General features: G+C 34.3%; 1 long non-coding RNA gene across 1 annotated transcript; it reads left to right on the top strand.

Annotated features, from left to right (window-relative positions):
- Positions 1 to 10794: 10794 nt before the first annotated feature.
- Positions 10795 to 12176, top strand: LOC136270499 (uncharacterized). Its single transcript, XR_010708249.1, has 3 exons — positions 10795 to 11152; positions 11801 to 11856; positions 12025 to 12176. It is a non-coding gene; the product is annotated as an uncharacterized lncRNA (long non-coding RNA).
- Positions 12177 to 12601: the final 425 nt, after the last annotated feature.

Here is a 12601-nt window from a genome sequence, read left to right as displayed (position 1 = left end):
CTTACTTTGTGACATTTGGACGTTTCTTATGTTGAAAGTTTTGTTTGTTAATCTTCGTGTTAAAGGTTAAATCAAATCTGTTATTTTGGTGTACTTGGATCATTTGTTTAAATTCAAGAAAGAATTTAAGATTTTAAAAGGGAGGAGTGTAGTGTTTGCGAATTTACCTCGGGATCGAGATTGCCATAATTGTGTTGTTGAACTTTCTAGATAAACATGTGTATTTGATTCCCACGTGTTCTGGTGATTTATTCCTGTAATTACCAAGATATTACACCAATACTGTTATATGTAATTTCACAGGAGAGGTAAATTGAAATGTTATATGTAATTGAACAGTCGACTTTTACCACTACGTTATCTGATATATCATTTAATCCTCAAATAGAATTGAAAGTCACCATAAAATTGTCCATAGTACACAAAACACGTAAACAAAATGTCCCGTCTCCAGTCCCGAACTCGAAGGTCTCTCATTGGAAGACTATCCAGCCAGGGCCTCCTGACCATAGCGTTCATCAAACACGACCTCCCGTGCGTCCTACTTGCGTCACGCGCTGCTCCAATAATGCTTCTCAGTCCCAGTTCTGCCCCACATATGCTACGCTAAGCCTTGAACTTACGTTTCACCATTGACACAACTGGTTTAAGGATAAAAATAGCCCTAAAACCGAACACTCTCGATTGGAAATATGGAACACAACTTAGTCCAAAATTACAACTATTTACACAAACAAATAAAACAAACGGAAATTAACTGAATTCAACTTTATATATATATATATATATATATATATATATATATATATATATATATATATATATATATATATATATATCTTCGTCGATTAACTTCGCGGGCGCACAGTCTAATTAAAATCAAACCTTCACAAGCTCCTCTTATTTTGATTGTTGCGTTAAGACAATTACAGCTTCTAGAATTTACCTAAATCTAAGATTTATCCTAAGACAAACTTATGCACACACCTTTAAAAGCTTCGTGAACATGCCTTCAGGTCATTAAGTATACGTCATATGTATATTATTTATTTTTAGTCAGATTTTATGTTTTTCAACAGTTAATGATATCCTACAGTACTTATCTTTTTAGACTCTAATGTTGTAATAAACAAACCAAAATGTCATCTGCGCGATGGTTAATAATTAAAATTTTATTTTAAATCCTGTTCTAAGGATTTTCGTCCCTAGGAGAAGGTAATTGACTTTGAGGTAGGGCATATAATAGGGTAATTGCCTTTTGGTTAAGGCACTTGCTCATAATTATTTAAGGATAACTAAGGTCATTTTATGTTATGTTGTTGGGCTCTAGAAGAATGAAGCACTGTACGAATGAACATGTCATTTTGATGCAATGTTTATAAATATGATATTCATTTGGGATTGTTTGTTTATTACAGTTTTTATGTTCGTGTTAAATTATATATTCAAATTGCCAATCGGGACAGGACAATTTTTGTATGTAAAATAAACACAGGCAAATGTAGGCATATATTAGATACATGTAATAACATTAATCATAATAAAAATGTGCTTAAAATATTAATAAACATATAGGTCTGACAATTCTTTTCAATTTGTTCACAAAGAAATTACCGCTATATGATCTTTTCAGAATGTTACATGAGAGATAAGTTTATAATATACATGTAGGTCACGTAAAATTAAAAGTACTCTTTTGGTATTTCTTCACATTTATTAGACGTAAGCGTCGTAACAACAAAAACTACCGGTATTTCTACAAAGTATGGTTGAAATAAAATGTTTGAAAGTTAGATATTAAATGCGAATTTTTCTTACAAACAATCCTAGATTTGATTTGTAGAATTGAAGAGAATTAATGGAAATCTTGAACTGAGGTTTTGGTCAAATCACGACGAGTTAAAATTTGAATGACCTTAAAGTACAGAGACCAAATATCAAAAATTAGGTGGTTTTCTGTTCCGTTCATAGACACTTATATTTGATGGACCAAAATAAACTATAGTAGTTTTCCGTGTACATCGTGATATTTTATAAAAACAGATGTTATTTCTGAGGGAGCAACTAATAAACAAGTATAAGCCATTATATTGAACATGACTTTGGCTTAATGTTCTTCTCTCGTGTGTTTTTGCCGTAAGCAGTCTATTAGTAATATATTGTTGTCTCTCCTTGCACATTGGCTCTCTGAGTGACTCTTCAGTGCCGTTTTAATTTTCTTATCGCGCACTTGGATATTGATATCTGACCGTAAGATCGACACTGGGGATTTCTAGAAGCCTTGCTACTCTTTGCCTTGTGTCTTGACGTTTGCTATTAGTTTGATGAGAGAAATTTGATTAACCTCCCATGTTCGATTAGTCTGGGTATACATGTAGTATGACAAAAAATTCACATCAATTGAAATTCTCTACAACGATAAGCATTATGTTTTTTCTAGTTCGGATGAGTAATTTTAATTTCAAGCTGTTTCGTGCAAGAGTTTCCTTCGATGGATTTATTCGAACACTGCTGCTTTTAGAGGTCAATTTCTGTGCCGTTATTTGTATGTTAATGCACACTCATCTCCAAGATGCAATACAACATATATCTACCACACTGTTAACAAAGATTTCACCGACATTTTAGCTTTTAGCGTTATCAAATAAAACATAATTAATCTCGCAATTGTATGATTTTACTTTATCGTGCGGATATCAATGTTTACGTCACAGATTTAATTTTTTTCGACGAATGCAAATATTGGATCTCTCGAATGTTCTGTGCAAAGGTAAAGACTTTAATTTCTCTTGCATTTACAGATGCTTCTATTACATGTACATGTCACATTTTTTTTAAGACATCCGTGGGCTGGCCAAACATATACTACATGATATATTTTAAGTTCATAAAGAATAAAACACATTTGTTCAATTAATGTTTCCTCTAGATGGCCAGCAAAAATTCGATTGCTGAAAGTCGTATTGACATTAAAACATACTGGAAAAATTTAGATTGAATCCTTTCAAAGTCGACTTAGCTAACTGACAACAAATTAAACTAACTGAAAAATGTTCAAATTGTTGAATATGTTTTATTCACACAAATTAGCACCGTCATATTTTTTTCTTTAATGGTATATACATTGTATGACTATGTACATATACAGATTCAGTAAATATATGCGTTCGATCAACGATAAATCTGTGGCGTTATATATGACAAGGTCACATACAATACATAGGCGTCGGGACCGGGGGGGGGGGGGGCTTACCCCCCCCTCCCCCCCCCCCCACACTTTTTTTTGCAAAGTTAGACAAACCATTAGGAATATTGCATCTGGGAGAGTTCAACCCCCCACTTTTTCTCGCAGGAAACAACTAATTTACCTTAAAAAGATTAAAAAATAAATAGTGATATTGAAAATTTGAGTCATAGTTATCCCCAACGGATTAGGTTTTTCATGATTTTGAGAATAAGTTTTTTTTTCTTGTCAAGATTTTCTGATGATTAGTCTATTCCCCCTTTTCAATTTGCTTCCGATGCCACTGCAATATATCTTTTTACGGCCCTTTGATTTACTCCAAAATATTAAAAAAATCATTATCCATCTTTTACGTTTGCATTACCCAGTTGATTTGTTCGGATATATTCGAAAGTTTAATATAGCATATATCTATGCTACTACATGTATATTAAAAAAATAAAGACTCGAAATACCGATTAATTAGGAAGAGTACTGTCTTTTGTTTTACGTAAAAATTATTGGTACATGAAGATTACCAATTTGTTTTTATTTTTTCTCAATCAAGCTCCGCTTATTAATAATCAACGAAAATCCCTCAAAAAATTCCGGAAATCATCTGGATATTTTGGATTACATTGATTTCACCTTAATAACGGGATGCTATTTAGTTTATGTTTCCACAATATCACATTTGGATAAATACGATAAAACAAATTCGTGTAAATTTTCATTGAAAATCTGCTATATATTCTGCTCATCAAAGAAAATACGGGAGATAACGCTGAACAGTGCGTTTACTAGGAAAAATCTCAAGAGTTCCTAATGTCAACATGGTGTGTAAACTTGAAACGAGTAAAATACATTGGTGAAAAAGTGTTGAAACTCTTCAACAATATGAATTAAATTTTTAGATGAAAAGTATTAACAGCCTCAAAATGGTTTGTTTTAAGTCATGATATAACTGTTTTTTTTCAATGAAACTTCATTAATTTTCTCCAAAATCGTTTCGGAGCAGTTCTGCAATTTTTTGCTACATTACCTGTGTACATGAATGGGAGGCATTTTAACTGTGGTGAAGGCCTGTCCCGAAACACAGATTATTCTAAGCAGAGTTCAGTGAAATACTGTAGCATTATTGAATGCTTAAAGCTTGGTTATGTAAATGTCGACAATACGGAGTGTCGATGTATCTATTTCGTAAATGTCCGATATCATATGCAATGTGAACCCGTGCACGCGCGGGTCAAAGTCTCGGCTGTAATGAATACTCTCATCTATAATACTCACGCACTTTACGTAATGTTTGAAAAGAAAAATATCTTCGATTGACTGTGCTGCTTCTCTTTTTTGTACCTTGTTTTTGATAACTTTCACTCACGATTGTGTAACAGCATGGAATGATCATTCATAGATATTGCAATCGAGATCCATGAAAAGAATTTCCTTGTAAAAATGTCATGCACAGTACTAGTGGTGTTACTCATCACTAAATTTTCATAATTATAATGCGTATTTTTTCCTAAAAGCGAACACAGGTTACACACATTTAAAGAACTCAGAGATCCTAAGTTTATATCAATTTCATAAATATTTCTAAACAGTAGAAGATTTGAGGGGTTCATTCTACTCACTGCAGGTCCCGAAATGAAACTACACTTGTCGTCTTGCTGGCATGCAATAAATTTAAAAAATGAAGTCTGAGTCTTGACAATACATTTTTCAATAGACATACAATTGATCATTAACAATCTTTTTTACTTCAGAGTTTTCAGGATAACAAAAGCAAGACTTATTCATGTCTTAATCAAATATTAATAACAACTGAACCAAAATGCCTGATATTGGAGTTTGATCCGGATTGTCCTTGAAATCTTCTTCCTTTCCTACTCCGTCACTTGAAGGATTATCGCGTTATTAGGTTCATTTGTTTGATGGTTTTGATTAAGTAACTCGAAAATCATCCTTTTTTGTTTTTCATTGGACACTGTCATTAATTTCCACTCTTTATCGGGATTAAAAATATTTCATCAGTAATGTAGTGTCAATAATGATGCCCCATCTCTTTCACAAAAAATCGTGAAGTTTACGACTCTATTAACAGATGCTGAAACTTTTGGTACTCTTCAGTGTTGTCCTTGTGGCCTGCAGCGCCCAGGGGTGTAGAAAATGACAAATTAATGAAATGGCATACCAATGGAAACAGTGATTTCCATTTTGATAGAGGATGCTATATTTGTTTTCCCTGTCGTTGCAATTACGATGGATCTTTGAGCTGTACTACCATGAAGAGCACAAGACTTTGCTAACTTTTAATACTAAATAGTGAAAAACTATCTAAACAGAAATTTGAACAATAAATGGACATTTAGAATCAATACTATTTGTTATATATTAATTTAGCAACATCAGATATTTTAGATGTGTGAACGGATTGTAGAAATTGAAAATCTATTGATGATGAGAATCCTTCTATAGTTCAGGTTCTGCTGCAGCCCGACCCCAACCGCTGATATAGGACTTTATGTTAAAAATCTATCCGTCTGTCTCTTCGATTGTCCTCTATCTCACTGATAATTTTTTTGAATTTGCTTTATCTTCCTATTTCAAGAACTTAAGTTGTACACGAAGATTTTGTGTATTAGCATACTATTAAGTTTCACTAATGTCTTGATTTCTGTATAATCATTGATCGTGGTGACTCAATCAATGTTGTTGGATTTCCAAAAAAGATATTGCCCCAAGAATTTACTAATACATTGTACTGACTTTATATAGAAAAGTTTCTTTCTTAACAATGATGGCATTCACAAAATTTTGTCCCTAAAAACAAATAATACGCATGTACGAAGTTTTCCTACCAACGGGCACAGGACCCTAGTAGTAAAAAAAATCTGGATATCAGAAGATCTATCTTCATTGAAAATTTTAAAATCATTTAATTTTAAGACAAAGGCTGATAAAAATAAGAGGGGTATATATGTACAATACACTACTCACTGCCTATGCTTATCTTGCTGGAAATTGTGAGAATGAATTACTTGTAAAGTGATGAGGCTCGCTTGCGTTTTTGCTAACCTAATACAGCTGTAACAGGTTGCCCAAGAACTAAATGTGCTTTTATGACGTTATGATAAAATGAAGCTTTGTAGGAATACGTTATAGGACATAAGATAAAAGAAACAGTTACACAAAAGAATGTTATTTTCAACTTCAGGGGTATTTTTTAATTTTTCATTGAATTCATTGGATTTATAATAATTCCTAATACATAAGCAAAATGGTGTATTTTTGATATTTTGAGATGAACCCCAATCCCCACTAAAAATCAGACGGTAGAATTACGTACTCACTTAACACCCACTTTCCTCTTTCTTTCTGCTCGCTCTCACCCACATTCATTATCTCTCCTCTCTTTCATCGTATTTACTTTCATTGCACCCATCTCTCTCCTTTTTCTTTTTCTCACCATTCTCTTTTTTACTACATTCAAACTCTAATACTACTCTCTTCTTATACTGTAGCCTCACCTCTTACAGTATTCATGCTCTGAACTAACGCTTTCACAACAGTAACCCCTTCTCCCCTAACACTCTCACCCGACAATCCAACCCAGTCTAATCCCCCTCTTTCTTTATCTCATCCTCCATTTATACACCACTCTCTCTCTCCCTCTTTCTATATCTCTCTCTCTCAGCCAAACCCAACCACTATATCAGCTTATTATCATACACTCATAGCCTTCTATTTCTCCCCGTCCTTCTCTCTAACACCCACTCTCTCTCTCTCTCCAAACCTCTCCTCCTCTGTCTCTCTCAACCCACTCTTTTTACCCCACTCTTTTACACTCGTATCCCTCACGTCCACATTATCTCTCATCCTCACTCTAGCCCATCTCCCTCTCTCAACCGACTCACCTTTTTCGCATCCCACATTCTGACCTCACAGCCATTCTCTGCTCTCTTTCACCCACTTTTGTACCCCACTCACCCATCCCTCTACCCTCCCCTACTCACCTCTCTCTATCTCACCCCATTCTCTCCCTCTTATTACCCACACAGAACCCCTTCTTACCCCATTTTTTCACCCCTCTCTACCACTTTCATCTCACACACTATATATCCGCATTTTCTTTCGTTTTCTCACTAACTCTCTTTTAACACCCATCTCCCGTTTTCTTCTCTTAAATCTTTTTTCACCTTACTCTCCCACACTCACTTTTCTCACCACTTTTTCATCCCAGCTCTCACCTCCATCTCTTCCCAAACTCATCTTCTCTCACCGACTTTCTCGTAACTTAATCACCCCTTTCTCATCTCGAACTTTCATCCTGCTCTCTATTTCTCTCTCTAATCCAACTCTCTAGCCCCACTCACCCGCGCTCTTACCCCTCCCTCCCCACATCCCGAAAGCCCGTTCTTCTCTCATTCAACGCTCTATCCCACTTATTTTCATCCTTCTCTCTTATCCCAATTACCCATCTATCTCACCCCTCACTCCCAACACCCATCCTCCTCTCTCATCCACACACAGTCTCTCTCTTTCTCTCTCTTTTTCTCTAACCCCTCTATTCCCCACACCAATTCTTCTCTCATTCAACATTCTCACCCCGCTTTCTCTCTCTAACTCAATTCTCTCACCCTATATCCGTCCCCATCTCTCCCTCTCTCATCCACACTCTCTTTCACACACCTTTCTTCTTCAAACCCATTTTTCTCTCTTCCCACTCTCATCCTATACTCTCTCTTCCAACTTCTTCACTCCACTTCTTTCCCATACCCATCCCTTTCACACACCCTTACTTTCTCTCCGTACCCAACCTTCTCTACCCTCTCTAATCTACACCCCACAAAACTTCCACCCCCCCCTCTCTCTCACACCATTCTCTCTCTCCTAGACCCAATCCTCTCTCACCCCACACTCACCCCCTCTGTCCACTCTTCCCAACCTTGCTCTCTAACCCCACTGTGAAAGTGTGGTAAGAGAGTGAGTGAAAGAGGGAGAGTAGTAGTGGGGCAAAAAAAAAAGAAAGAGAGGTGAGAAAAGTGAGGATGAATGTTTCTAACGCACTATTTAATTCCCCTTCCTTTTCTTAACCCATTCCTCTCTCATAAAATAGCAACAAAACAGAGCACTTTATTTAAATAAATTCAGACGTGTTTTAAAAGATGTACTCACATGACTAGAGTACAGTCTTTTGAGTCAACCAAAGATTATTTTTAATCTTAATTGTCAGTCGTACAATAGAGCAAGATCGCCTATGCGCACATTTGGACCATGAAATTTTTTTAAGTTGCGCAAATTTAACTTATTGTCTCGAAGAATTTAAATACAAGCAGTTGCATTTTGAATGTCATGAACTATTTTCTAAATTAAGAATTCTTTGTACTGGTTATTTATAGGTAATGTTGTCCAGCATAGATTGTGATGCCCGTTTCAATTCTCTTTGATGGCTACGTTATGAATATAAATAATTAAATATTTATAATTTCTTTGTTGAATACTAATTCATTTAGGAAATCAAATTTAGTGGTCACTTTTGCAAATTAAAGTGTACTTGGCTGTTTTTTTAATATGACTCAAGGAATTTACCTTTCGATAACACAGCGGGCAAGTAACTGGTAAATAAAATCGTCCGATTTGACAACACTATTATATAGATACCGAAATAAATATCACCATTAACTAATTGTGAAAAATATAAATTCAACTCATTATATAATTGTATTGCCATTGGTCTGTAAAATATTTAAAAAACCGGATTTATAAATTCAAAAGGATTAGATGGCCGTAGCGATTTCAAGACTATATTTATTTCATTGAAAAGAAGAGCTCAATCTGCCCGTGTATAAATATTTTGGCAACAATTCAATTTTCAAAATTAGAATCATTTTAAGACATTAATAAAGATATATTTCCCATATAAATCATCTTAAGTAGGGTGCATATTATCTTTTTATGAGTAAAAATATATATAACTCAGGTGCTTCAGACCCAGAAGATGACGATGTTCTTGAGGTCACAATATGATGTTTTCCGCTGACAGGGCTATACAAGATATGTAAGGAGAGGTACACCAAAATCGCTGGTCATTACATGGATCTAGTTCCAGAAAGACGACCACCAATAAATCTGAGCAATGAGATCTTAATGGGTATGTTAAAGGTCGCGGATCGAGTAAATACCGGCATGACCACACAATTTGACCAAGGTTATGGCTTGTTTGAAACCTTTCTCACTGAACTGCAGTTGAATATTATGTTGAAATGTTTATCTTACATGTATATGATTGACACGCCATTCTGATATGTGACATCATTTTCTTACAAGAAATTCATTTTTTTAAAAATCATTTTGTTAAAGAAGACTGTACAAAACCTTTGTGGATAAAACTATAAAAGGTGAGTATATTATTAAAAATTTAAACAAATAGCATTATTCTAACACAATGTAGGGTATATAGAAGCTGTAAATGTTTGCGATCCCTCCTCCCTCAATTGCGCGGATCCAAACTGTACCAATAAAATGTGGAAAAGGGGGGTAATTGTGGAACCCCACAAGTTCGTGTCATGTCACAAGTTTTTAGTAATCGAATTTAGATCAACATCCATTTATACTTTAGATATTGAAAAAGAAGGAAAAAAGTCTTGATTAAAAGTTTATGGATTTGATATAGACATTGAAATTTTGATTTCATAGTTGAATCACCGTTGCGTTAAGATTGACGCCATGTAAATGGTTTAGATATTTGTGCAAGGATTACAATAATGCAAATGAATTGAAATTCTACAAAATTAATGATATTGCATGCACAAATCCAGATTAGGGACTCCGAGGACTAATTTTGTTTGCCGGAAGAGATGATTCAGGGGCTATTTTTGATAATTTTACTATAATGCTGATTTTATAGACCGAGGGGAGTGGAGGAGGGGGCATCTAGATCCATAAATGCATTTTCTTGCTCTACAAAAAGATAACACTGAATGTTAATGTGTGCGCGGATCCAGAATTTTTTTTGGGGGGGGGGATTTTTTTTTTATCCAAGATTTCTAATCCTTCTTGGCTCTTCCCTGTGGATCCACACACGTAACGGATACATTGTTACTCTTGTGTAAATAATGGGGGCGTCCTGTACATTTCGAGACTTTACACGTCTGTTTTTGAAGAAAAACAAAAATATTTTCATACCCCTCTACTTGCATAAACGAACAATTCATCCATTGTTAGCAGAAATAGAATTCAACAATAGGTTGGCAATTTTATGGATGTTTCCGTTTTAAATATACTTGGAGTCAAGTATCAGCTGCGTATATAAGTACAATTCATACATGTGTACAATATACCCAACTGTAACAACATATCCATTTCCACGTCTACAGTATTTTGTAGGGTCATCAGGCAGTAGCATCGTCTTTTAAGTGGAGGAACTATCCAAATTTGTGCAAACAAACAAAACCTAACTTCGCAAATCATCAAAATCCAATTGGGGGGGGGGGGGGGGGGGGGGTCTAATTCATTTTTCTACATAAACATTTAACTGATGATTATAACTTCTCAGCTATGTTAAGGAAGGTCTAAGAATTCTACCACGTGTGAATTAGAAAAATTTGCATAAGCCCGCCCCTTATTCATGAGATTTTACGAGATATGGGTATTTCGGTATTTAACAAACATCTACCAAAATGAATATGATTAATTATTGGGTTTGAATGGTTCAAGAAAGGTGTACTGAAATAAAATCATAAACTATTCTTTACATCTCGCGAAATCATGAAATTCCCAAGTCGTCTGATGACGTGTCGAGGCTGACTACGTCACATCGGCGCTTGCAGCTGTGATCAGAATAAACAAGTGGAATTCAGTGATATATCTCGGAATTTAACTCGTTTACAACAGAAAAGAAATTGACATAGGATTCAACTGAATAAGGTAGGATTTATCTGTACTTCCCCTAGATATTGTTTTATATTATCTAATATTGTTGAATGGAACGGAAACGAAGTGAAATTCCTCGGCTTCGATTTTGTTTACTTGTTTACATTTGTTTTTCATGTAATATTGTGTTTAAACATCAGTTTGGTGACTCAGTCAGGCAAAGTAATTGTTCTGCGTTTCGCTAGTTTTGATCATAAAGAGCATTGAGGTTCATTGTAGCTTTTTACTGGTCTCATATCGCGATAATATTAGATCGCATTTCCTCCATGTTCAAAGTACACAATAAAAAGTCCATGGCCAAACACTGTATGTGCTAGCACTACAAAGATTAATGTGAGGATCTGGAATGATAATATGATTATAGACAAGATTGTAATGTTGTTTAAGTAAATCGAAATGTTTTATTTTATTCAGCCTTCTTTTATGAAGATGTATTTAATTTTGCTTATTAAATAGGACAAAATTAAAATGTGTTCAAACTGAATTTCCACACATTTTTAAGAATAAACATTTGATTATGCCTGTTGTTATATCACTGAAATTGAAACCGCCATTAATATGCCCAATGATAAAGTAATGTTTCATTTTCATGTTATCTTTAACACAATAGCTTGCTAATTATGACACATTATTCATTTTCAGGGTTACTTAGGCAGTAGATGGTCCGCTGAAAACACTTGTTGGGATGTTGAGAAAAAGTAGGTACTATATAAATATTTCTTATACTCACTAACTTCAACTTCATGTAAAGTTTGTTGTTTTTTTTAACATCATATTGATAATGATACTAATGTAACCTATTATAATAATTTGCATTGATATCTATTGAAATGAAATTTGAAATTGATATATATTCATCATTTCAGGTATTGGTTTTCTTATCAACTGGTCTACCTCCTAATATCAAAAAGACAGAGAACATGTAGTGTGCAAGAAGAATTGTCAATTTCAATAAATTCCACATTATGACTGAAAATACTAAAAATCAGAAAACACTAGTCTTGTTGAACAGTTTGTAACAGAAAAGCAATCTCTATAGTATTTGTAAAGTTGATTATTAAAATAAATTCTTGATAATATTGATATATTGTTTCTTCTTGCTTTCTTTAATTAGTACTAAAATGTCAATTATAATTACAAGTTAACCTGATTATACATTAAAAGAATTTATTCACCAGCATAGTAACATAACATAGATTATTATGAAACATAAAAGTGTAAATTACAAACTCAACACTTACACCCCCCACCCCCCCCCCCCCCCCCCCCAATTTAAAGACAACTGATGAAATTATTTTTTTCCAATTTCAACAATTTTGTAATGATGATTGGTGTCAACAGAAACAACATTTGAACATTATTTTAGTGAAATTCACAGCGTTTATTTATTTTAAGAATGAAAATTAAAATCATGATCTTAGTCAGTGTTGCGTTTGAATTTCA

The sequence above is a fragment of the Magallana gigas genome, chromosome 8, assembly GCF_963853765.1.
Source record: "Magallana gigas chromosome 8, xbMagGiga1.1, whole genome shotgun sequence".
In the NCBI taxonomy this organism is placed as follows: domain Eukaryota; kingdom Metazoa; phylum Mollusca; class Bivalvia; order Ostreida; family Ostreidae; genus Magallana; species Magallana gigas.
Note: the sequence above shows the minus strand (reverse complement) of the source record. Positions and strands in the feature narration are given on the sequence as shown.